The sequence below is a fragment of the Chiroxiphia lanceolata genome, chromosome 2 (assembly GCF_009829145.1).
Source record: "Chiroxiphia lanceolata isolate bChiLan1 chromosome 2, bChiLan1.pri, whole genome shotgun sequence".
NCBI lineage: Eukaryota > Metazoa > Chordata > Aves > Passeriformes > Pipridae > Chiroxiphia > Chiroxiphia lanceolata.
Genome location: NC_045638.1, coordinates 22,528,446 through 22,554,621, shown reverse-complemented (window position 1 = coordinate 22,554,621; position 26,176 = coordinate 22,528,446). Strand labels below are relative to the sequence as shown.

Here is a 26,176-nt window from a genome sequence, read left to right as displayed (position 1 = left end):
GTGGCTAGATTTTGTATTTTGGAATACCTTGAGGCACTGGGTAATGTAGATACTGGGCAATTCTTGTGATGATTTACAAAGTCATAGTGCATCTAAATGTACCATGGCAATTACTGTTTGATAAATGATGCAGTCTTAGGAAGAGAGGACACCCTTCCTTCCAAAGCATCCATTATGAAATAACTGAAGTTATAAGGGGATACAAAGTCACCTCATAGTTTCAAACAGTGTACAAAAAAGTACTGGTTCTATTCATATGAATATAGCAAAACATAAAGTAAATTCTGGGGGTTTGCCTTAAAATATCAGTATATAGTTTAAAAATAAAGCTATTCTACAGATATATTATGTCTTTACCTCGAGCAAGCCGAAAACAAATAAAAAGACCCTTGGAATTCTCTGTACTCTCTCTTTTTGAGAAAAAACAAGCATTCAGGCAAAAGTTCTATGTTATGTCTACATGACCCTGATTTTTGTATCTCTAATGTTAAATTTAAGTGATCTAATAGGAATTTTTCATTCATGAATGCTCTTAAGGCATGTTTTGCCTTGAGTATACTAATATCTCAGCCTTACTAATGCCAAGGCTCTGCAATTCACAACTCCTTAAGTTTTCCCCTAAGCTGTTGAGGCAGTGTTTTCCAGAGCCTCCACAACATTATTTTTATTCTTCCCTTGATGTTCTCAAACTCTGGGTCTTGCGTTGTTATGATCACAGTCTTGCAACTGTAAAATCCAAAGGTTTTGTATGGCAGGTACCTGTGGAAAAAACTATAACTGCAGAGAGAACGGTCCCTCTTTTGCCCATCCTTCTGCATCAGCTTCAGCTTTCCTGGATTTTTGTTTTGTGGAGTTTAGTTTACAACAGAGAAACACAAAATGTATTACACAGCAAAAAAAGAAATAATAAACATTTTATTACTTAGTAAATATTGTCCAATAATAAATTTTAATAACCAATGTGCAACATTTGAACCCGAAAATTACCATGCTTCAATCAAGACTTATAGCATCAATAACTTAAACAACCAATGCTCTTTGTGTAAAAATATTTATGAAAATCTAGAATGAAAATTCTATGTCTCTAGGCTGCCATACCAGGGAAAAAAGAAATGAAGTCATAGAATCAGAAACTCATGGAATCATTAAGATTGGAAAAGATGTTCAAGATCACTGAGTCCAACCTTTGACCAAACATCACCATGTCAACTAAGGCATAGCACTAAGTGCCAAGTCTAGCTGTTTCTTCAACAGCTCTAGGGATGGTAGATCCATCCCTTCCCTGGGATTCTAATTCCTTCCAGCCCATTACAATGCTTAACCACCCCTTCAGTTAAGCATTTCTTCCTGATGTCCACCTGATCCTCTCCTGGTGCAGCTTGAGGCTGTGTCCTCTTGTCCTGTCACTCCTTGCCTGAGAGAAGAGGCCAACCCCCACCTTGCTACAATCTTTCAGGTAGTTGTAGAGAGTAATAAGGTCACCCCTGAGCCTCCTTCTCTCCAGGATAAAGAACCCCAGCTCCCTCAGCTACTCCTCACAGGACTTACTCTCTAGACCTTTTGCCAGCTTCGTTGCCCTTCTCTGGACTTGCCCCAGCACCTCAATGTCTTTCTTGCAGTGAGGGGACTACAAAGCTGAACACAGTATTCAAGGTGTGGCCTCACCAATGCCCAGTACAGGGGGATAATCATTTCCCTGGTCCTGCTGGCCACATTATTTCTGATACAAGCCAGAATGCCATTGGCCTTCTTTGGCCACCTGGGCACACTGCTGGCTCATGTCCAACTGGCTGTCAACCAGCACCCCCAGCTCCTTTTCTGCTGGACCACAGTCTTTCCCAAGCCTGTAGCGCTGCATGGGGGTGTTATAACCCAAATGCAGGACCCGACACTTGGCCCTATCCATCTTCATACAGTTGATCTCAGACCACAAATCCAATCCTGTCCAGATCCCTCTGCAGAGCCTTCCTACCCTACAGCAGATCAATACTCCCCAAAACCTGCTGTCCTCTGCAAACTTACTGAGGGTGCACTCCATGCCCTTGTGGAGATCATCAATAAAAATATGAAATAAGACTGGCCCCAATTTGTCCTACGGAACACCACTTGTGGCTGGTTGACAACTGGATGTAACTCCATTCACCACCAATCTCTGTGCCTAGTCATCCAGGCAGTTCTTAACCCAGAGAAGAGCACACCTGTCCAAGCCATAGGCTGCCAGCTTCTCCAGGAAAATGATGCAAAAAACAGTACTGAAGTCCAGGCAGACTACATCCACATGCCTGATCCCCTAGCTGTCCTGTATGTGCCATGTCATCACACTCAGTCAACTTACTACCTTCATGATCTTGGTGGATAGGCCAGAGTGACTATTGGCCTGACTTTAGTTACATCCAGATCAGAGAACCTGGAAGCATTTCCTAGTCTGAGTGTTGAAGCTATATCCTGGTTCTGTACTTGGGCTAGGCTCACATTCTCACTTTCTCCCATCCTTCCCAAAGTGGTAATTTTGTGCATTTCTGAAGCAGGATTGAGTGGTGTTGCAGGTTTGCAGTTTTCTCAGTCTAGATATCTGAAAACCATTTTGCCTTCTACAGGACATTAGACAATAAAAACTGAACAAAGGAAAAAGAAAGAAACAAAAAATAAATTCATTCCTTTGTTCTTCTCCTCCCTCCCCCAAAAAATCTATTTTCAAAGATATATGAAAGAGTCTGGAAAGCATGTAACAGTCTAGACAAAGTCTAGATTCTTCATCTTCATCTAATCTATTCTCTTTTTTCTTTTTTTTTTCTTTTGTGGAATAATGTTTATGTTTTTGGAAATAAAGGCAAAATATTGTTCTAAAAAAATTGAATTCTTCAGTCAAACTTTTTGTCGATCTCCTCTACAAAAATAGTTCTGGGCTGAGATATCCTGTTACATAAAATGCAGTGCTTATTTATTCATAAAAAGTATGTACTATAAATAATGAATCCCGGTGCATGTCAGAGCAGAAAAAGAAATTGCTGTAAAGTAATAATGTTGTAATTGAGGTTTTTTTCCCTCCATTTCATTTTTCTTCCTTCTGTACACGAAACTTCTATCTGTCTAAACAAAAAGTCTGAGCACATACTAGAAATTACAATGGATTAGGAACTAAAAATATTTCCACTTGACTTTAAATTCTGATAAAATATAATCCTATATAGCAAGAATCGTCTAAAGGGGACAAATAAACTTAAAATTTATCTCTAAAAATCATTTAAGTTCTAAGCCTATTTACACATAGTAAAACGTGTGCCATGTTCAAGAATCCCATTTTCACCACCTCCTGTCATTCACCTCTATCCTTCTCTTAACTTTTCAGAGTGACAGTGTCAAGAAGGTTAATGCAGTTACATGAATTTGTGATGGACCATTTCACTCACATTCACTAGGGCAAACATATATAGCTGATAGGTAAACAATTTACTCCACAGAGAACAAGTTCTTCTTAGCTGAAAGGAGATCTCTACCAAATTAATACATTAAATGATGAGATTTTAGCTGCAAAAGGAGCAGGAAAACCCTGGAACCTAACTATCTTTTTTTAAGCACTAAATGCTTCCAGACACTAAGTTATTAGGCACAGTGTCACTGAAGAAAATGGTATAAACCAATGCAAAACCAGTAATGAGATCTTAGTCACGCTTATAATCTTTTAAATATGCAGCTCACAGAAAGTGAAGAAAAATTGCTCTTAAAATTGGTGTTGTATGCATTATGTCCATTTATATATATATAGGGGAAGGTTGTTTATTAAGAACATAAAAGGCTAGTACTCTGCATCCTCTGAGAAAAAATTGTTTTCTTCTGGGTGCTTTATTTCTTACCAAATATCTACTATTTCGAGCTAAGCAGAGTAAACCAATTCTATTTTGCTTTAAAAAGTGATCAGAGAAAAGTTTTGGAACTATGGAATATAACTTAGATGTGAAGTAAAGGTACAGTGGCAACTGCACACTCTTTATCAACTATTACATTAATATCTTTTGAGTGATGTATATGAGTAGGATGAAGATCCATTTTACTCTAATTTTCTTTCCCTCTCCCCCCATGTACCAGTGACAGAACCATTAAAACCCACATAGTTTGTTAAGCCTGCCTTTATATAATCCCAGGTAAATTTCTCCCCAATGTACATGCACTTCTCTACAAGAACAGCTTCTCTGAAGAACTGCAGATTAATAGTAAAATTTGCCATGTGGGGAAACAAACAAACAAAAGCACACAAACAAAAGCACGCAAACAAACAAACAACACTAAAAATGGAAAAAGTAAACAAAAACTCCAACACCCAAAAAAGCCATGTATTTGAAATGAAACAAAAAATATGATTCATGATGATTTGTAGGGAAAACAGTATAAAAACAAACAAGAGTTCTTAAATAGAAATATATTCAGTGATGATACCACTGGATAGGGTTTCCTTAAAAAGCAATGGCTTTACTTCAATAAATACTTTATTTGGACAAAAATATTTTAAAATATTATTCCGAAGAAAACAGACTTTATTTCAAAGCATACAATCTAGATTCCTACAGAGTGATGATGATACTAAGAATCATACTTTTCCCTTGACCCATAACTTCTACTAAATTGCACCACCTCAGACTAAACCAAACCCTCATGCCCAAAAGCGTTGCCTCTTCTTGTAAATTCACCTTGACTCATATCCTGCTACCATAAGTTCTCCAGAATATAGTATTTGAACCGCCAGTCCTCTTACTACTACACTCCCTATGCTCTTGTATGTCTACTGTGTGTTATAATATTCTTTTTCTATGGAAGTTAATCACGTTAACCTTCCTTTGAAACTGGTCATCTGTCTGCAACTCATGTTTCTGCAAACTGACTACGATGGGACTCTGGAGGCAACAAGAAGAGAAAGAAAACGCCCCACCAAGTTAGGGATGATCAATAAGAGAGGGAGGGGTTGCGTCATTTAGGAAGCATCCTCATCTTGCACAGAGCAAAAGGTAAGAACTAGAATATGCAGTCTCCTCATCTTAGACATAAATATGCTTAGTGCTTAGCTTTCAGGTCTTCAGAGGCAGAAGTTGTCTTACAAATGCTATCACTACTGTTAAGAAACTCATTAATTTTCTTTTCCAAAATGAGACTGGACCATCTCTCCATCATCCTTATTGATGTCTCAGGCTCCATGCAGTATCTTCTCCGACTTTACACATTTTGGGTCCTCTTAAATAAAACAGCTCTAACTGGTTTCAGAAAGCAGTGAACTATCAAGCCTAACCAAATGGTCACCCTTCAGGGCCAAACAAAAACTGAAATCTACTAGAGAAGGATACTTCTATGAAGTGTTATTATGCAGTGATCATTAACTCATATACAAAATGGAAGACTTATTTAGCTTTCCAATCTTACCTAGCTAATAGCTAAGAGAATTCAACACACTGCCACTATTACAACTGTTCTCATCTCCTGTCCTTTCTACAGCATTACTAATGTAACTTCTACATTGCTAATATAATTTGAATTGCCAGAATAAGAAAACCTTCACAAAAAGATACTGAAATTCAGCATAACAGAACTGCTAATGCAAATTGCCCACAAGATAATGCTGGTTTTACTTCAGCTATTGAAGACATGGTCACCATATTGACCAGTATTACACCTTTATTAAGGCATGAATGGAAAACATTTCATAGGCTCTGGGATGCTTACACAAATTGCAAAGTTACAGAAAAAGAAAAAACAGACAAGCAAACAAGAAACCACCTTTTGTGCAAAAAGAAGAAATAGAGAAAATTAAAGATCCTAACTACTTGCTTTAATATCAGTTTTCTCAAGCTAAAACTTTTATAGACAAAACAGATTTGGGCAGGAGGACAATTAACTTGAATATCATATTTCCAAAGCCAACAGGGAAAGGAAAATACAAGGTTAATTGAATATTAGCAGGTTAATATACATTTGCTACACAATAGCACAAAAGAGGATGGACCAGCTCTGCTAGTGAAGAACTACTTTTCCTTGTTCTTGTGTGCCTCTCCATGACTATAACAACTCTGTGTAAGAGTAATGGCACATGCTAAGTGCACCATTAACCCCCTGAATTTCAGTAATGTCGCACCTCTGTACCAGATCAGGGCAGATAAATCAATGCAGCATCCCTTTCATATCCAACAGTATAAAAATCTTACTGGTTCTTCTAGTTTGTTTTTTTTTTTCTTTAATAAAAGTCCCAGCTGGCCTGCATCATCATATTACTAAGGCACTGTATCTGTAACATCTACATGTAAAGATGATATCAAATCAAAATAAACATGAAGCATTTATCTTTAAAAACTCTAACTCAAACACAGTTTTACCCACAAGGTCTTGAGAAAAAGACATAACAAATGTAAGTTTAAACAAGGTAATGTATTTTCTTAACAACTGTTAAATTATTTAGATCAAAGCAGTAAGTCCACCTATCCTGCACTATAACTTGTGCAACTGAACCAAAGCAAAACACTATGACAATGAGCATGAAATTAATATGCTAGCTCTTCCCTAAGGAGATCTCCTCTAGCTCCATGATTAATTTCCAGTTATGCCAACTGCTATTATTTAATCTGTCAAAACTACTGGATCTACATCATCTGTCCCCAAATTCACCACCTGCACATTTGGAAACTACACACACCGAACATTTCTAATTCAAGCAGCAGACCTACTGCTGGCTGTGTTAATACAAATTCACAGCCTCAGGCACCACAGCTCATCTGTCCAGCTGTGCAAAATTTGCAGAAAGTTCTACTTACCCTCACACCATTGTGTACTGAGTACTTACCTTTACTTTCATGCATATGATATAAAATGCAGTAGGCAGACATAATAGTAATTACATCAGTGATAGAGATACATTCGGCTTGGGAGACTACAGCAAACAAATCAGTGACTATGTACCTGACTGGGAAGGAACACTATGACTAATGAATGTTGTCCTGAAGTGCTTCGTTGAACCATCTGCACTGAAGTTTGGGTGAAGGGTACATTTCATACAGCAATAACTCCCCAGTTGCTTCCTGTAGTTGTTGCTGTAGTCTTTCTTCACTCTTTGCTTAAGACATCCCATGAAATACAGGTTTGAAGGCAATCTCATTAGCAGAACTTAATGGGAAGTTGGGAGGAGACTTTTAAGCCCTGTGTATGACATTGCCAGCTCTATGCAAATACTCCATACGATTTTATCCAAATACTACTTACTCATAGGATCTGACCAAAAGCCTTTTGAAATGAACAGGAATCTTTGCATTGAATCCATTGATCACACAACAATAGTCCGTCAATGGTCTGTTTACCTCGGTCCTGTTACCCAAGTATTAATGGTTTATGCTACATCCAATAAGAAAATGAGTAAAAATGTATTGTACATTAGACAACATATGGTTTATATAGTGTCCTATATGAATAATATACTAATTTTGTTTATTTGAGAAGATAGATCTGGAAAACATTTACAGTAGATCATAAAACAAAGAATCATATCTCAAAGCATAATATTTCTTATATAATTTCCAAGGAATTGGTTCCATATAGGACCAAGTGCTCAAAAAATGTATTTCATGGACAAGGGATATAGATTGTTGGAGTAAAGTAAGCAAATAAAGAAAAAGAGAGAATAAAAAAAGCTATTTCTTTTCAGAGAAAGAATTTTCAGATGTGTGTCTTGGTAATTAAACTATGGATAAATTTTGAGTAATTCTCTGCTCTTTTTAATTGCAGAGTTCTGTGCAGTGTTTGCAAAAATCTTTTATTTGACAGAAGAAAAACTGGCCAGCATATCTACTTTCAAGCGTAAGATTTATACAAAACTTAAAAATTATGTCTAAAATCAGTACTACAAAAGTCAGTACAAAATGAAGGTATAGAAATAAACACTAAGAATCTGATTCCATTCCAAATTCTCTATTTCAAAAGAGGCTATCAGCTTTGTCCCTGTTTTAATACATTTGGATAGATATGAAGTAGGGCTTTTATATATCAGAAGTCAAAAGTGTGACATATAATGAAGTATTTGTTTATTGGAATAGAACAAATAGATATTTGGAGGTGATTATTGCAAAATCTGTTTTGAAGCAAAAAAACTCACCAAACAGAAGAGTTATTCAAGTCTTACTTTCCTCCAGAGTTCAAAAGTGTAAAAGACACACTATTACAGAAAATATAACTAATTTATTTGAGTCCTCTCTATAGTATTTCTCTAAAAAGTGTGTTTGGAAAGACTTGTGGACATTAAACTGAGTATCCTTTCACTAAGGGTCCAAACGGATATTAAAACATCAAGAAGCTTGATCACTAACCCAGATACATCTGGCAACAATATCACAAAATCACCACATGATGGCACTGACCAAGATGGTTGGTCAGTTCTGGTAAGACTATTAACTTGACAGCAACACACAGACCTTGAAAATCTGTTCCTTCTAGATCTGCACTGGGCCTGTAGCCCATCAGGACACTACAGCAACAGACATTTTCAAAATAATCAAGCCATCAGACCACTTCAATTAACAATTTGGGACAGAAATCCTATTCATGATTGTCCTCTTCCATTTCTGGCTGTCCTAGACCTCTTCTAATTGGCAATGACTACCTCCACTTGGAGGACAAAGGAAAGGTTTACCTCTGAACTCATCTGCACCGAGAAGCAGTAGGCTATCTGTTTTCGTCTACTGTGTTCAACAGATGCAAATTTGAAAAATACTGCTAGATGGAAGTTTGCTAACATCAAAACATGCCACTGCTATTTCATCTGTCATCTATTATGATATAACAGTGAAGTGGCTTAATCTTAATGATCTGCGTAAATACATCTCAAAAATACTTTTATTTAAAAACAAATTCATACACAAGTAAATACAAATTTGTATTTATATTCATCTTATATATGAAATCATAAGTCACTGCAGAATTAGTAAGAGCGCCATTCATTTTCAAAGCTTACCTCTCTCGAAAAGTTCAGCCTCCCCATCAAGTTGCAAATCTCAGTTAGTACATAAATAACAGAAGACGGACAAGCGTGGAAAATCCTAACCAACCCTCTACTGAAGCTAGTCAGTGGCATACACTTTGTGAAATATGTCCTTTGACACTGAGTAGTGTGTGGGCTCAGCACAGAAGACAGACGAAAGAAAGAATCATACATTGTGACATCAGTGACTACAATTTATTTTTAGATTATTACAGTACAAATCTGAGCATTCCTAGCTAGGGATCGTTCCAGCATGTGGTAATGCATTCGGTTTGAATTAACCATGACACTGGTAAAGCCCCACTGCAGATCTCACAGGATAAGCCAGTGTTCTACAAGGGCTGCTTCTCGTCAGACCCTCTTGCGAGCTATGCGTAAAGTAACTTTTTCTCATATACAGCTTATGTCAAAATTCATCCCCATTAGTTTACATGGGTTAAAGAGGGATGAGTTTGCCAGTAGCACCTCCAGAATAATTTCCTACCTTTTAAATTCAACCACTGCAAACTGTCTATAAATCCTATCTTTCAATTTTCTCTTCTCTTCCCTTTCATCCATTTTGAAGTTGAGAAAAGTTTATTACCATTTTGCCCTATTTCATTGCTAAAAATTTTCCAAAAGTATTGTAAATAAAACTTGTTTTTCCTCCACAAGACAGCAAGGTGGTTTTTCTCTTTTGTGTTTGGGGTTTTTTTATTGTTGCTTTTTTATTTTTCTTTCAAATCCAATCTGGGGACTACTAAAACAACACAATGAGAAGTGGAGAACTATTAAAAGGTGACAGAGTTGAGTACATAACCCTGTCAGGTGTGAGGATCGAAATGGCTCACAGCATAAATGCTTTACAAACATTGCTTGAGAGCACCTGAGTTGAACTGTGACAGAGGATAGTTGCAGCTGGACATGAGATACTTACACTGATTTGTGCAGCTTGTGTTTATGTTTTATTAGATTTTTTTATTTCTTTAAAGAATTTCTTTAATCTAGTGCACACAACTAACCAATTTACTCATGCAGAAGAGATCTTGAATCCAAATGACAAGTCTTCAAGCGACAGAATGACTAAATTATATGCTGGTTAGAGCATGATGCTTATTCCTGCCCTACCCAGGTGGAGCTGTTCTTTACACTATGTGATTCAGCCATCAAACAGCAGCATGCGTGTTTGAAAGGCCAAGAGGAGGCTGTATTGAGAACCTGTCAAAAACAAATGTGCAAACCTCTATGTAGCAGTCAGTAAACGTTGCTTGAATCACTCTTTTGTTACAAAAAAAAAAACCCCACACAAATTCTTTTTTCTATATGATACCTTTAATACAAAGCTTCAGTTAAACAGTTTTTCTTTCTGCCTCTTGCTTTCATCTCTACATGACAGGCCTTCAGCTGAAGGATACTATTCAGATTGACATTTTTATCAAAGGTAAAAATTTTCAGGTGAATGATCTGCCCAAGAACATAGGATCAGCTAAAAAGATACAGCATTTGTAAGAATACAAAATATATAGGAAAGCACGAAATCTCCAATAAACTTACCAGTTTTATCACTTGTCCTAATTTAATCCAGTTGGACTATTTCATTCGTGCTATGAGGCTTGGTTTTGTTTGCTTGCATTTGTGATGCCTTTAAAAGAAATGACACTGATCACTGTGCTTTGCTGATCAAGAAAAAAAATTGGGAATTTTTGAGTTTACAGCCTACATGCGTGCATATGTATGCACTGCATTTTAAAATAATAGGGGGCAAGTGATCATTCCCTCCAGAAATGCAGAAGAAAGAAAATGTATTTTCTTACCTATATAAATGTATTCCAGTACAGACCAAAAGTAAGGGCCAGTAAATTCAATTTAAAAAAAAGGGAAAAAAAGGATTCAAATTAGCTTTGAATTAGCTCGGTCCTCTTGAGGACCAAGATGTTTTGGATGTCAAACTGAATTTCAGTTTTAGTATCTGGTACAACTTAATAGGTTGCACTTCCACACAACACACCACCAACAACTGGATCTATATGATACACAGGCATATCAATATAGAAGCGAGAGAAAGCAATTACAGCTATATATTTGTACACAAAGGAATAATACTTTCAAGATTTTATAAATGAGGTCAAAATCAAATTTCTTTTTCTATTATTCTGAGAAAATTACATACGACTATAAACACTACTGTTTTGAGTAATGAAAAACTATGACATTTTTATGTTCTCAGACTAATGATTCATTGGAATATGATTCATAAGACAATGCATGCAACTCTCTACTCAGTAAGAGGTACCTTAATGCACATCTATACAGGGGCTACCTACATAAAACCCTACAAAGATATTGACAGAATACAAAATGTATATTTTTAAGTCAAATGAAAATAACATGCAGGGTTCGTTTGACACATGAAATCAGTTCACTTTTAAAAAGCAAAGCCATGCTTTAACCTAGGAATTAAAACGAGTGGAAATAATTACTTCTTAGGGTAACAGTTTATTTCTTTAGTGCTAACAGAGGATTTATACAGTTAATAATTAATAAATCTAATTTTTGTCCCAAAAAATATGGACTACTGCCTTTTCATTTATGAGATGTCTATATTAGCAGCTGCACTTCTGATTTTAGAGGAGAAAAAGATCAGTGATTTCCATTTTGGTCTAACTGCTTGCAAATTCCTCCAATTAAGAATTGTTTTCTAATCACCTACTTCTCAACACATGGATGTATGCCCTCAACATTAACAATTTAAAACCAAAAATCAGACTAGAATATTAGTGTTGTTTGCCTTCGACACTTACCAAACATGGCTCAAGAGGTCTTTTGGGGGTTTTTGGGGGGAGGGGTTTGGGGGGGTTTTTTGGTGCTGTTTTGGTTTTAGATAGAAAACAACTAAACATATCTGTGCGTTTCAGCCATCCCTACGACAGGTAGTACCTGCACAAAGCCTGTGGACAGCTGGACACAGGCACCCTGTACCGCAGCTCAGGTGCCGCCGTCCCTCCCGGCTGACCGAGCCTCCTCCGCAACGGGCTCTGTCGCTGGCCGATTCTCCGCCTCCACTCCCGCAAGTTTTCCCACCTCCTCGCTCTCCCCGCCGCCCCAATCCCGACAACTCCCCGCCAAGCTCCCCTCTGGAGCATCGCTCTCCCGCGGCGGGTGCGGGACGGCCCCGCGGCGGGCGCGCGGCGCTGCGGCGCGGGAGGCGGCGGGAGGCGGCGGGAGCGGCTGGAAGGGCCCGCACCGCCACCTGGCGGCCGCGCCCCGCCCCTGCCGCCGCCGCGGCCCCCGCAAACTTCGCTCCCCCCACGCCGGGCGCCCGAACCGGCCAAGTTTCCCGGCCGCGCCGCCATCTATTCTTAGCCCTGCTTCAGGCACGACGGCGGGACACCTGCCCCGCACCGCTCCCGCTGCCCTCGTCCCGCACCCGCCCGCAGCGGCTGCATCCGCGGGGATGTGTGCGGGGGCGGGCGGACGGAACGGCAGCCGCGGTGGGGCCGCCCCCGCTCCCCGGGGCGGTGCGGGGCTGCCATCGGCCTTTACCCTGGGAAAGGGCAAAGCGCAGCGGCCGCGGAGGTTCCTCACACCGCCCGCCCCAGCCCCAGCTTTGCAGAGAAGCCGATTTATTGCCGAGCTGGGGATGGAGTGGGGGAGTGGGGGCGGGTGGCGGTGGTGCTTGTCTTTTTTTTTTTTTTTTCCTTCTTTTCTTTTTCCCCCGCCCCCCGCCACCGCTCCGCGCACGCTGGCTCTCCCCAGTGCCAGTCCGCGCTCATCACGTGCGGAAGCCCATGCCCATCACAAAAGCGGGCATTTTACCCGTGCCCGGAAAGCAAAGAAAGAAAGAATGAAAAAGAAGAAAGGAGAAGGGGAAAAGGAAATTTAAAAAAAAAAAAAAAAAAAAGGAAGAAGGAAAACCCAACACGGAATAGCGAAAGCGAGTGAACCGCTTAATCCAAGAAGAGCAAAGATTTTCTCTGAGCAGCCGCCTCCCTTGTTCTCCCCCCACACACACACCCCGCCCGTCCCCGTCCTTTTGCTTTTTCGTGCTTGTGATGGTGTTGAAGAAAGTGGTTAACCAAAAACCTACGTGTTGGTTTTGTGTTTCCCTGAAAACCACAGGCGCACACAGAGCATGAGGTAGCGCTCCTGCCCCTCTCCGCGCTTGCAGGAAACTGTGGCTTTGCTCTTTCTCTCTCTGCCTATACTGCAGATATTTTTTCCTCCTCTCCTCTACACTCTTCTGTTTATTTGTCTGTAAGGCAGTGCTACTTTGTAAACATCTCACACAGAACCCCAGAGCCTTTCCAAATAGCTGATTGCAGCAAAATGCCTCCAAACAAATTATGGTGCAAAGGGGATATAGGGGACGAGACCGAAGCGGGTAAAAAAGAAATAAATTTGCATAAATATCGATATGTGACAAAGAGATCGCGTATGATGGTGGAAATGTCAGAAAGAAAGTATCGCTTTATCATGATGGGAAAGTAAAAGCACAGACGACTGCAGCAAACTGCTCGCCCTTTGCCAGAGTACCAACTGCAACACCTCTCCCTCTTTCTCCCACCCTCCCCGAAAAAAAAAACCCGGGGGGCAGAAAAAGCAACAGAAAAAAAAATTAAAATGAACACTCAAACTGCAAATCCGGTACTCCTACCTTAACACTGGGATAGCTGCAGAAGCATAGGGGTCTTTTTTACACAGCCAGAATCTTTCAGGAAATCCTCTCGGGCTATCATGCAGCCAGGATTATTCACACACGGTTCCTGCTCTCCTTTTTGGAATCCAACGCGATTGGCTTCTCCAAAGGAATGCAACGACCACGAAAGGGGGGAAAAATTAAAAATAACAACAAGAAAGACAACAACACTGGGTTTGAAGGAAACTCGTGTTCTCGGTTGTAAGCGACCTACATTCAGGCAGAAAATTCATTGCAATCAGTGCGAGAGGGAGAGTTGAGTCTGCGAGTAGGAGCTGTGATTGCCTATGCAGAGAGACCGAGCCGCGGAGAGACTGATCTGCAAGGCAAGGCGAGCTGGGAGAGGGAGATGGGGGGGGGGGGGGGAAGAGAGGAGAGAGGGGAGGGGGGGAGAGGTCCAGGCTGTACCAGGCGCTCTCCTCCCGCTATTGGACCAAACTGAATGAAATTCACAAAGCCGGCAGCCAATGGCTCCCCGCAGCCGGCCCCATCGCTACAGAAACCGCATCTCCATCCACAGCCCCCTGCGAAGGAGCGTCGCATCCCCGCGCCAAGCGGCGTTGGCGGAGCCGGGCTGGGGACCGGGGGGCTGCACAGGTGGGCGCTGCGCACACGAAGGGGTGAAGGTGGACCTGTGTGTGTGCGCCCGGGGGGATCACACAATTCAGGCTGTCGATCTCTCTGCTCCATGATCATGTACAGCGAGTGCAGTCTTTGTTAACCCTTTGCAGCTGCAGTTTCTACAGTACCAGCCTGTTGTTAGCATATTCGCATATTTGTGTTTTCATGGAGCTGACGGTATAGTTGCACTCCAAGGAATGAAGCATTTTGTTCCTGTACCACTTCCTCCCATACAAAACCAGCAAAGTAGACATTTTGCCCATTGCCCAATCTCTAAAGAGATTTTCTTTTTTCTTTTTTTCTTTTTTTTTTTTTTTGTAAGCAGACCAATTATTCGATGTCTGTATTTTAATTAGCTAACCACTAAGCTAACTGATGGTCAAGTATGAGGACTGAAGAGGGGGCCCTGTGGTTATTGCTAAGTACTACAACACAGGGTCTCTGGTTTACTTCCTGTGTATAGTTTCAGACTGAGAGCAGTGTAGCAAATATGTGCTCAGGCCTCCAACAGATATGCTGAATTTCACTCCACAGCATGTTCCCTTGATCAGTTTAATAACAGCACTTAACATTGTCCAGGGTGTGAGACCCTGCACTGAGAATAGGTGGGAATTGGCTGAATTCTCTGAGAACAAAGCAGAGAACAAAATAAGGGGATCTTGAAGATCTTTCCATAATTTGAAAGAAAAATCATATTCATACCTTGAGGAGACCTCCAACCACAAGAATTGTACTAGATTTCATAAGCTGAGTCTTCGAGATTTTCAAATGCTGGAAAAAATAAAAAAGTTTTAAAAAAAATCTTCAGCTCTTCTTTTCTAGATGTTTGTTTCTGCCCCCACGTCAGATCCTCAGAAGATAGTGCTTTGTTTTCTCAAATCTGAATTCTGCCTGTGATATTGGGCTTATCAATCACTTCTATCCACTCCAGTTTCAAGCGGTAAAGGAATATATACTATCAGATTTAAAGATATAATCTAGCAGACAACAGTAGGCCTGTTGTTTGTTCTTACATAGTGTTTTGTTATATGGTATGAAGGATACTTCATTCAGTGTCACTTAGGAGGTCATGTTTTAGTTTTAAATGTGGTAAATCTAAATACAGGTGTAATTCACTGACTGAAAACGTTTTAAACATTGCAATAGCTGCATTACACTGTTAACTTAGTTGTCAGTAAAGTAATTATATTTATATTACTTAATTATATGTTTTGGCTTACTTATTTTAAGTGACTGTAGCAGCAGGTGTTCATGCAAGTGAATTTTACTGCTTTTGTTATTTTAATAACGCACTCACAATGTGCAACCAATCATATTGCTTGACTGAATGAATATTTTGACACATTTAGAAAAGATGTCATCTTGCACTGCCATCTGTCCCAAATTTTGCAGGACAGTCTTTATTTTGATGAGTATGTCATGCATTTTATAACATAAATTTGGAGGATATTAAAGTATACACTAGTTGATCTGAGTAATGATCTTCCACCTGTGTTGTACTATCAGGAGGCAATTTGTTACAGGCTACCGAAGGATCATCTCTAATGTTTGCAATTAATGTTTGCAAATATGACTTAAATATTCTCAAACACAGCAATAAACTTTCCATAGACTCCACACAAGTATGTGATCAAAGGATTTAAGTCAAAGGCATTTGATCAGAACAGTAGAATGTACTTTCCTTCTCTTACAACTTTCAGAAAACTAAATGTACAGTTGGAATCTGTGGCATATCTGTATCAATCCACTGCATATTTATAACACCAAGCAGAAGTCCAGGAGCACTCATTCAGAAAGAAGAGTGCCACTTCTTACAAGGTCTAATTGTATTCTAGTATTAACCCAACTTCATTTGTTTTCTGGTTTTGGCTGGGATAGAGTTAATTTTATTCATGGTAGCTAGAATGGGGCTGTGCTTTGGATTTGTGCTGGAAACAGTGTTGATAACAGGGTGTTTTAGTTGTTGCTGAGCAGTGCTTACACAGCATCAAGGCCTTTTCTGCTCCTCACCCCACCCCACCAATGAGGAGGCTGGGAGTGCACAAGGAGCTGGGAGAGGACGCAGCCAGGACAACTTGATCCCAACTGACCAAAGGGATATCTCATGCTCAGCATATAATGCTGAGGGAAGAAGAAGGAAGGGACAGACATTCAGAGTGATGCTGTTTGTCTTCCAAAGTCATGGAGCCCGGCTTTTCTAGCTGAACACCTACTGCATAGGAAGTGGCAAGTGAATTCCTTGTTTTGCTTTGCTTGCATGCAAAGCTTTTGCTTTACCTATTAAACAGTTTTTATCTCAACCCATGAGATTTCTCATTTTCATCCTTCTTTCCCCCCCCCCCCCCGCCATCCTGATCGGGGAGTGAGCGAGAAGCTGCAAGGGGCTTAGTTGCCAAATGGGATTAAACCACAACACTTGTAAACAGTGAAATCTAAAGAAATGACAGTACATGACAGTCTGACTGAAGACAGGTCAAACTCTGCTGAGTTCCATGCAATGCCACTTTTTTCTGTGTCAGTCAAACTGAGGCATAATTTGGTCTCCCATGTCCAATCAACGTAAAATTTCCATGAGTTAATTTCTAAATCAGATAAAGCAGGTTGCATACTAAGGCTTGAGTTAATAGCAAGAAAGTGTAATGGGAAGGGAAAGGAGAAGGAGGAGGGGAAGAGAAGAGGGAGAAGGCAAGGGAGGGGAAGAGAAGAGGGAGAAGGGAGGGGAGGGGAGGGGAGGGGAGGGGCCTCTCAATTTTGTTTGTCTGCTTTGTTATTCATTCCAAACAATTCATATTGAAGATGAACTAAATGAAACCAAATCCAGCTGGCAGCTGGTCACTAGTGGATTCCCCAGGGAATATCTTTATCAATGATTTGGATGAGGGGATTGAGTACACCCTCATTAAGTTTGCAGATGACGCCAAGTTGGGTAGGACTGTTGATCTGCTGAAGGGTGGGAAGGCTCTACAGATGGATCTAGACAGGCTGGATTGATGGGCTGAGGCCAATTTTATGAGGTTCAGTAAGGCAAAGTACTGAGTTGTGCCCTTGGATACAATAACACCATGGAACTATACAGCCTTGGGGAACAGTGTGTGAAGAGTTGCTTAACAGAAAGAGACTTGGGCATGCTGAGTGACGCCTGGCTGGATATGAGCCAGCAGTGTGCCCAGGTAGCCAAGAAGGCAGATGGAATCTTGGCCTGTATCAAGTACAGTGTAGCCAGCAGGACCAAGAAAATGATTGTCCCCCTATACTGGGCACTGGTGAGACCACACCTTGAATCCTCTCTTCAAAAAGGACATTGAGGTGCTGGAGCATGTCCCAAGGAGGGCAACAAAGCTAGTGAAGGGTCTAGAAAACACATTCTATGAGGAGAGGCTGAGGGAGCTGGTAATGTTTACTCTGGAGAAAAAGATGGTCAGGGGAGACCTTATCACTCTGTCCAACTACCCAAGGGAAGGCTGTTTTGAGGTGAGGGTCGGTCTCTTCTGCCATGTCCTAAGTGAAAGGATGAGAGGAAATGGCCTTAAATTTCACCAGGGGAGGTTCAGATTAGATGTTAGAAAAAAGCCCTTTTCACTAAAAGAGTGGTTAGGCATTGCAAAAAGCTGCCCAGGGAGGTGATGGAGTCACTGCCCCTGGAAATGTTCAAGAGGTGTCCGGATGTGGCACTTGGGGGATATGGTTTAGGGGTGATTATGATGGTGCTACATTGACAGCTGGACTGGATAATCTTGAAAGCCTCTTTCAACCTTGCTGATTCTGTGTGATTCTTTATGTGAAAATGCAAACTTGGAGTAGGATAAGAAGGACTTTCTACAATTGCTTAAACAGAAATTGACTCCTTAGCCCTCCCTGTTTTCTACTTGGTCTTCTTATTCTAATATTCATAATGCCAATGTACTTAAATTCCCTTTTATGCAAAGATGAGCCAGTATAGTCCTAATACACTTTATGCAGTTGGAATGGTATGTTTCATGACCTTCATGGTGCAAAAGGCTCATCTTCAGTGGACCAAAACCCAGAATGAATCTCAGACTCAGGTCACTGGATGAGTTCGCTTCTGGCATACAGGGGTGATAACATATAGCACACATAGTCCTTTGGAAGACCCCAAGTAAATGAGAAGTGCAGAAGAAAGTAATGCTGGACATAAAACAAATTAAAAGAAAATAGAATGAGTCCACCAGGTCCACCATGAACATGCAGAAAATTAAGATTTGGGGAAAATAGTAAATGTTTCCTAATTGAGTAGCCCCTAAATGATGTTTATTAAATTTCAAGAAAGAAATTTGTTTCCTATATGACTTATCTTCTTATGGTTTGCCAATAAAAGAAAAACTTGATCGATAACTATTTTCAGAGAAAATTACACAAAGCAACAAAATTACAGCCCAGAAAAATCACGTGTATATTTTGAAATTCAAAATCTTTCATTTATAGTAAAATGAAGTGTTTACTGCACTACTGGCTCTGCTACATGCTAGATAAATCAAAAATGCACTGTAGAGTCCCACCTGCACTGTGAGAACTAATACTCACTAGAGCTTCCCAAAGATAGGATGTTTGTCACTATACATGCCTTTTTAGTTACATTCTAATTACATTCTCCTTAGAGTTTTTTACTAAAACATTTAGGGTTGTTTTCTCCTTCTGAAAAAGGTCCAAACCCAAGAATATTCTAGGTATTACATATGTAGATAGTAGCACAGAAAAATCACTTCACCCATTTAAGGTTTTTTTAGAGAACAAAATATAGGAATTTGTACTTAAACAACTTCTGAGATACAACTTTAAACTGCGTGAGGCAGTTATAGACATTGACTTTAACAGAGCCGATATTTCAGTCCTGGAGAAATGCAAACAGTTGCTGGGCACTGGTCCTACTTGTGTAAAGTCAAGACTAGGATATACCATTAGAATTATCCACTGAGATATTTCATATAATTTAGCCTAAGTGCTTCATCAGTTTGGTGTTTGGCTGGTTTTTTTTCTTTTTATTGCTTTTTTTTCATGAAGCCATTTAGTTACTGTTGAACTAAAGCGTATGAGTATACAATATTTCTCATTGTGCAGATTCTACAATATGTGAGTAAATTTTACCAGTATATAATTACTCTTACTGTCAAAATCACATTCCTGGCTTGTAGCCTTACAAAATTGAACTTCCTTTTGGCTTTTTCTATTAAATTAAAGAACCTTTTAGAATTAACTTCTTTTTTCAACTTACATACTTTACAGATCATGATCAGTCAACCTTCTAACCTTCTTATTGTTGAGATAATTAGGTACTGTTTCGTTAGCCTCTTACTACAAGGCAGGCTTTCCAGACTATGATTCATCATTGTAAGGTTTTTCTCAATCTTCAACATTTATCAATGTCCGTTTAAAAGTGTAAACTCTGGAATAGGGTATGGAATTGTCACTGGAGTCATATTAATACAGTATTTTACTCTGAACTCTCATTTTTATTTTTACAAGGAGCACATTTGATCTTGCCCTCTATGCGAGCTGAGAACTCATGTTGCCAGTTACTAATCATAATTTCAATCCTTTTTTTTTTCTTGATTTACAAGAATGCATTCTCTCATCTTAGAGTGTGACCTGTGTTCTCAGTTTTAATACAGATATTCTATATAGAGATCAGTTAACAAGAGATGTTTCCTAACATCTATAGAAAACAGTTTGGTTGTTATTGATATTTTTCGCTGTTGAAAGATAGCATTTGCAAACTTTTCCTGGGTTTATTTAATGTTTTCATTGAGATCCTTACTAATATCTTATATGCTTAACCATTGCTGATTTTTTTTTCCAGAAGAAAAAGAGAATAATAATGCAAAAGGCTAATACTTGTTTCATGAAGACCCTCCTTCAGTTATCAATGTGCTTGTCTGAACTGAAAACTGATTCCTGTTTTTACATGCCCTCTCTTTCCACTGGTGATCGTTCAAAACAAGGTTCTAGCTTTTATCTGAATTAGACCTAATTAAGGAGTCAAACTTCTGATCAATATCTGATGATACCAATATTTCTATAGTGTAGCATCTTTAATCTTCAAAATATCACTCAGGCAAAAATAAGTTAATTGTGAGATTAATTTAGTAGTTATTTTCATTTTGCATGTTTGGTTACATGCTAAAAGGATATACAGCGAATTTCTCTGCAATGTATTCTGGACAGTGGAAACCTTCCTGTACCCATGCAGTTTTCCCAGAAACCGCAGCATCTAATCAACACAGCACAAGGCCTGAGGTGATATTTATAGCTATTGTGAGCCAAGACAATCCCTCTGCACACTCACAATCCACATCCCTGTTGTCATTTAGGTCTGTATCTGTGCAGGATGGACCCTCATATCTTCTGTATTAGGCATTATACAGGTACAGTGCAATCAGGCTGCTTGAGGGCTATGGCAGTTAATATGATTAATAGCTTCAGAAAAGCTCCTACCTCAGGCAAACAGACAAAAACATTCAACAGTATGCCCAATTATTCCCTGTGCTATAAAATCATCCCATTTTTAAGGGTTTATGTGGTCAGAGTTTAATTCAGTTTAGTACTTTTGGGACAATTTCATGTACCATTCAAATAAACACTGAAAGTGCAGTTTGCCCTACATACCCATGGAAATCTTTAGCTGGACTTGTCAAATGTAGTCTGTAACTTTCATTGCTATGAAAGATTGAGCTAACCCGAGGCTAGTTATCCACTCCTGCTTCCATTCTTTTTTAGATTAGAAACAGACACAAAGTACCTTAGAGTAAGACCTTACAAGCTGAGTGCAACCTTTTTAGTTTTAAAGAGCTATGCAGATTGATAAATTGCTAATATTAGAAAGAATTATTTATAGCATAATTTAAGGATTACAGAAAAGCATATGCCTAACAACATATAAGATACCAGTTTACCAGTATATATGTGCATCTTTAACTGCACTTGAATAGCACAGGAAGAACAGCAGAAATATCATTAAATGAAAGTAAAGACAAATGAAATACAGTCTCTAAATACCTAAGGCATATGTCACATCTCACATTCATTCACAACTGAGCTCACTTCAATAACTGAGGTTTTCTCTACAGCCATAATGTTAAGGTTCTGGATGTTCAAAACCAAACATAATAGATCTGCAGGTAACTCCTTTGACAACTGATGGTCTGTAAGACATTGCTCACAGATCTGTGGATTTCAAAAGAACACTATAGTTGCAAACTTCAAACAGCAAGTAAGTTTTCTGCAAAAAATCATTCTTAGAAACTGTTAGAATAAAACCTCAACTTTTGGACTGCAATGAGACACAATTAGAACATACGACGTGCTGGAATTATTTTCCTCTTTGCAAATTAATTACATAAAAGGCAGTCTCAGTAGTAGGTAGTGATACCTATTTCTAAATGCCTTTGTCACTGGATTATATCGTTGATGCTTTTCCTGGCCAAAATAATCCTGTTCCTTTTACTGCCCAAAGTACAGTTCCAGCTGGAATGTGGAGAGTGCTTTCTACCTAAACTATCATCTATTGTACTGCAGTCTATTGAGAATATATTTCTGAAAGTCCCAGACTGATGAGGGCATTGAATCCAAGTCTCATAACTTCTCTCACTGAATACTTGAGCAAAGAGCTATTATATAGTGACCAGGCAATTCTGGAAGCATTAATGTCTCTGACAGTGTCTTCATACCAAAATCTGGGTGTGCATAAATATTTTTTGAAATGTTTCAAGTCGCTACTTACCCAACCTGAGTGTGAGATCCTCAAGCTGTGAAAACACTATAAAGTTCTTCCTGTCGGCTGAGCCAATTATTCATCAGCAGGTTGTTAGCCCATCCCAAATGTGAGGCAATTTCCTTCACACAGGTTCCAAGTATTTTACTTTGTAATTGAAAGAGCTAAAGGCATTTATAGACAAGCATTAGTGAAACTAACTCCAGCTTTAGTGACATACCTCTGTCAGAGATCATAATTCTCTGAAATTAAATTAGTAGAAGAAAAGTTTGTATATGCGTTAACCACTTAGTATAAAGGCAACAGACTAGATTAAATGAACAGTGAATAGGAATTTAAACTAACCTAGAGGAGAAAATGAGTATTTGTTCTGCCATGCTTACTGCAAAGCATGGTCCTCAGCAGCAGAACAAGAGCAAACAACTTGGGATGGGTGAATAATGTCTCAAACTGTGTCTGTCACAACTGTTTGCTAAGTGAAAGAAAATTGGAGTGCTAACGGGGCACACAAGCTCAGCCAATGCGAGATAGCTCATTAAGTTACAAAAATTTGGTGATGTTTGTATGCATGCAGATAATTCTCTGGGGTTCTCTCTGTGTTAAAGAAGAGTAAGGTACAAGCTGTTCATGCGGAGTCAGTCAGGGAAAACAAGAAAGAAACTCCCAAAACTAGATGGAAAGTACCCCATGAATTTAGGTACCTACAATACAGGCAATCGATTCTGAATAACAATTTTATAGAAGTCTGGTCTCCTCAGAAATGCCACTTCAGTTTGTGAGCCATTTAACAAAAACAAATTATCTCAACTTCAGATATGAAAAGACATAAGGTTGGTTGACTTAAGAGGAACAATTTGAACAAATTACTGCCATAAATAAACATATTAAAGCTACTGAATGGGTTAAATTTTTTATGTCCAAGACACTGCCAAATCTTCAGCTGAGAACAGGAAGTTTATTGGCAATTTTCTGAAAGAGGAGGAATCCAATGATAAAATGTGAGCCATTTGTCTTCCCAGCCATTAAAGGAAATTCACTTTAAGGATTTTTCTGAAGTGGCTGCTGCTGCTGCTGCTGTGCCCATTATAATTTATCAGTGTGTCTGCTGGTAGTATCAGTAGGGCTCAGGTGGACTTCCATTAGTGCTATCGCAGTCCTCATTGGCAAAATATTCCACTGACCTAGAGAGGATCTATCAGAAGCTTTCATCTGCTGTGGATATTTATTTTTTTTTTGCTAATTATTTTCAGTAAGTGTGTAAGATAATTCTTTGGGATGAGTTACCTAGAGAAAAGCAGCTACAACAGGCATAATTAATAAATAAAATGTGTCAGTCATCATCAAGTTCATTTATTTATAGGTCATATCCTTCTCTGCCTTCATGTTCTTGTGTGACATTTAGACTATAAACTCGCTGGTAGAAATATGTTCTTCCCTACCTTTACTCTGATCTTAGCTTTGATTGGCATTTTTGGACACCATCACAGTACATATGTTTCAAACTAATATATCTATTTGTAATTAATGTAACTAAGCACACTTATTTAACCGTATGTTGCATTAAGTTTATGGCTCTGTTGCTTACTTTGACTTAGAGGTGTGTTAAATTCACACTTAATTAAAAAAAAGTGAAGCTAGCTTAGTTTCTTTGTTATATATAGCAGCACAAAGGAATTCCAGGCACTCCTGGCAGTAAGTCAGTTTCACCAGGGCCCGACTTAAATGCCTCTGTGTAAACACACCCAGCATGGGGAATAAACAGGGCCAGTTAGAGACGTGCACACCTGCAGGGCTGAGATCTTTTTAGCATCATGGAAATGTTGTGGGATGGCTTCTAGGGCTGCGACGTTGGAATGGAAGAATACAGGTTCTTTGGGAAGGACAGGGAGGGGAGACAAGGAGGATGCATCACCCTGTCTGTCAAAGACCAGCTGGAGTTCATGGGGCTTTGCCTGGGGATGGATGAGGAGCTGACTGAGAGCTTATGGGTCAGGATTACAGGAAGAGCAGGGACAGGTGACATTATAGTGGGGATCTGCTATGGCCACCTGACCAGGAAGACTGAGCAGGTGAGGCCCTCACAGATAGATAGGAGCAGCCTCATGTTCACAAGCTTTGGTCCTCAACCACTCCAATATCTGTTGGAGGGATGTAAGAAATCAAGTGGTTCCTGGAATGTGTTGATGGTAACTTCCTTCTCCAAGTGATAGAGGAGACAATGAGGAGAGGTGCTTTATTGAACCTTGTTCTCACCAGCAAGGAAGGGCTAGTGGGGAATGTGAAGCTCAGTGACCTTGGCTGCAGTGACCATGAAATGGAGGTCAGGGAGGAGGGCATAGAGCAAGCTCACTACCCTGGACTTCAGGAGAGCATACTATGGTCTCTTCAGGGATCTGCTTGGTGAAGTACCATGGGATAAAACCCTGGAGGGAAATGGGACCCAAGAAACCTGGTTAATGTTCAGGGATCACCTCTTCCAAGCTCAGGAATAATGCTTCCAAGAAAGAGGAAATCAGGCAAAAAAACTATGAGACCTGTGTGGATGAACAAGGAGCTCCTGGAAAAACTCAAACAGAAAAAAGATGCCTACAGAGGCTGGAAGCAATGAAAAGTAGCCTGGGGGGAATAGAGGGGAAATTATCCAAGTACCCAGGTTTAGCTGTTTAACAGTGGGATTGAGTGCACCCTCAGCAAGTTTGTCAGTGGCACCAAGTTGTGTTATGGGGTTGACACACTGGAGGGAAAGGATGGCATTCAGAAGGACTTGGTTAGACTTGAGAGGTGGGCATGTGCAAAACACATGAAGTTCAACAAGGCCAAGTGCAAGGTGTTGCACCTGGGTCAGGGCAATCCCTAATGGGATACAGGATCGGAAAAAAATGGATTGTGTCTAGACCTGAGGAGAAAGACTTGGGAGTCTTCGTAGATGAGAAGCTCAACGTGACCAGTCAATGTCCACTTGCTGCCCAGAAAGCCAACCATGTCCTTGTATGCATCAAAAGCAGCGTGCCCAGAAGGTCAAGGTAGGTGATTCTCTCCCTCTACTCTGCTCTCATGAGATCCCACCTGGAGTACTGCATCTCAGTCTGGGGCCTCCAACATAAGGACATAGACCTGCTGGAGCACGTCCAGAGGAGGTTTCAGAAGATGATCAGAGGGATCAGTCTGAAAAAGTTGGGGTTGTTCAGCCTGGAGAACAGAAGGCTCCTCAGAGACTTCATTGCAGCCTTCCAGTACCTAGGGGTTGTACCTTCCAGTTCAAGAAAGCTGAAGAGGGATTTTTTTACAAGGGCGTGCAGTGGTAAGACAAGGGGGAATGACCTTAAGCTGAAAGAGGGTAAGTTTAGATTAGATACAAGGAAGAAATTTTTTACTGTGAGGATGGTGAGGCACTGGAACAGGTTGCCCAGAGAAGCTGTGGATGCCCCATCCCTGAAAGTGTTCAAGGCCAGGTTGGATGGGACTTAGAGCAATTTAGTCTAACGGAGTGTCCCTGCCCACAGCAGGGAAGTTGGAACTAGATGACCTTTAGGGTTCCTTCTAACCCTAACCATTCCATGATTCTTTGATATGTCTGCTACAAACTGGGAAAGGCAGGGGGAAGGATATATCTAAGACTAGACAATCCAAAAAATCTCCTTATTTTTCTGTCAAACAGCAACACAGACAGTGTGCTCTACAGGGATTTAAAAACTGTACATTGTATTATCCTGTTACAAAAGTTGACCTGCACAAAAATGCCACCCCTAATAGCAGTCTTAACTGGCCATCGCCTGCCCTTCCTGACTTCATATTATTAATAAAACTGTAATAATAATCGATGTCTTATTTGCATTAACAATTATGTTTATTGCAGTTTCATAGGCTTAGTATGATCACGTAAAGAAGACAATGTCTACCCTGAGGCCTTTACTGCACGTATTTAATAGGGAAAGCAACAAGTGGGTGCAGCAGGCAGAAGCTAAGCTGCAAAAGATTACAGTAAAAACTTATCATTTTCTGAAAAGTGGTAAGCAACTATCACAACCATCATGTACAAATTTGTTTTTAACAGAGGGGGGATTTTGGGGTTTCTCTTTTCCTTTCTCCCATCATATCATTATCCTTTATAGCACTTATTATTTCCTGAGCTGGTTGTCAGTCATTCCAT

The 26,176-nt window shown here is 39.9% G+C and overlaps 1 protein-coding gene across 2 annotated transcripts in view; it reads right to left on the bottom strand.

The window, feature by feature from the left end:
- The window catches only part of NLGN4X (neuroligin 4 X-linked), a 183,469-nt gene extending 169,437 nt beyond the window's left edge, over nucleotides 1-14,032 (bottom strand). For both annotated transcript variants that reach the window (XM_032679611.1, XM_032679612.1), the window contains exon 1: nucleotides 13,638-14,032. The gene's annotated coding sequence lies outside the window, so the exon portion shown is untranslated. The remainder of the gene's footprint in view (nucleotides 1-13,637) is intronic.
- Nucleotides 14,033-26,176: the final 12,144 nt, after the last annotated feature.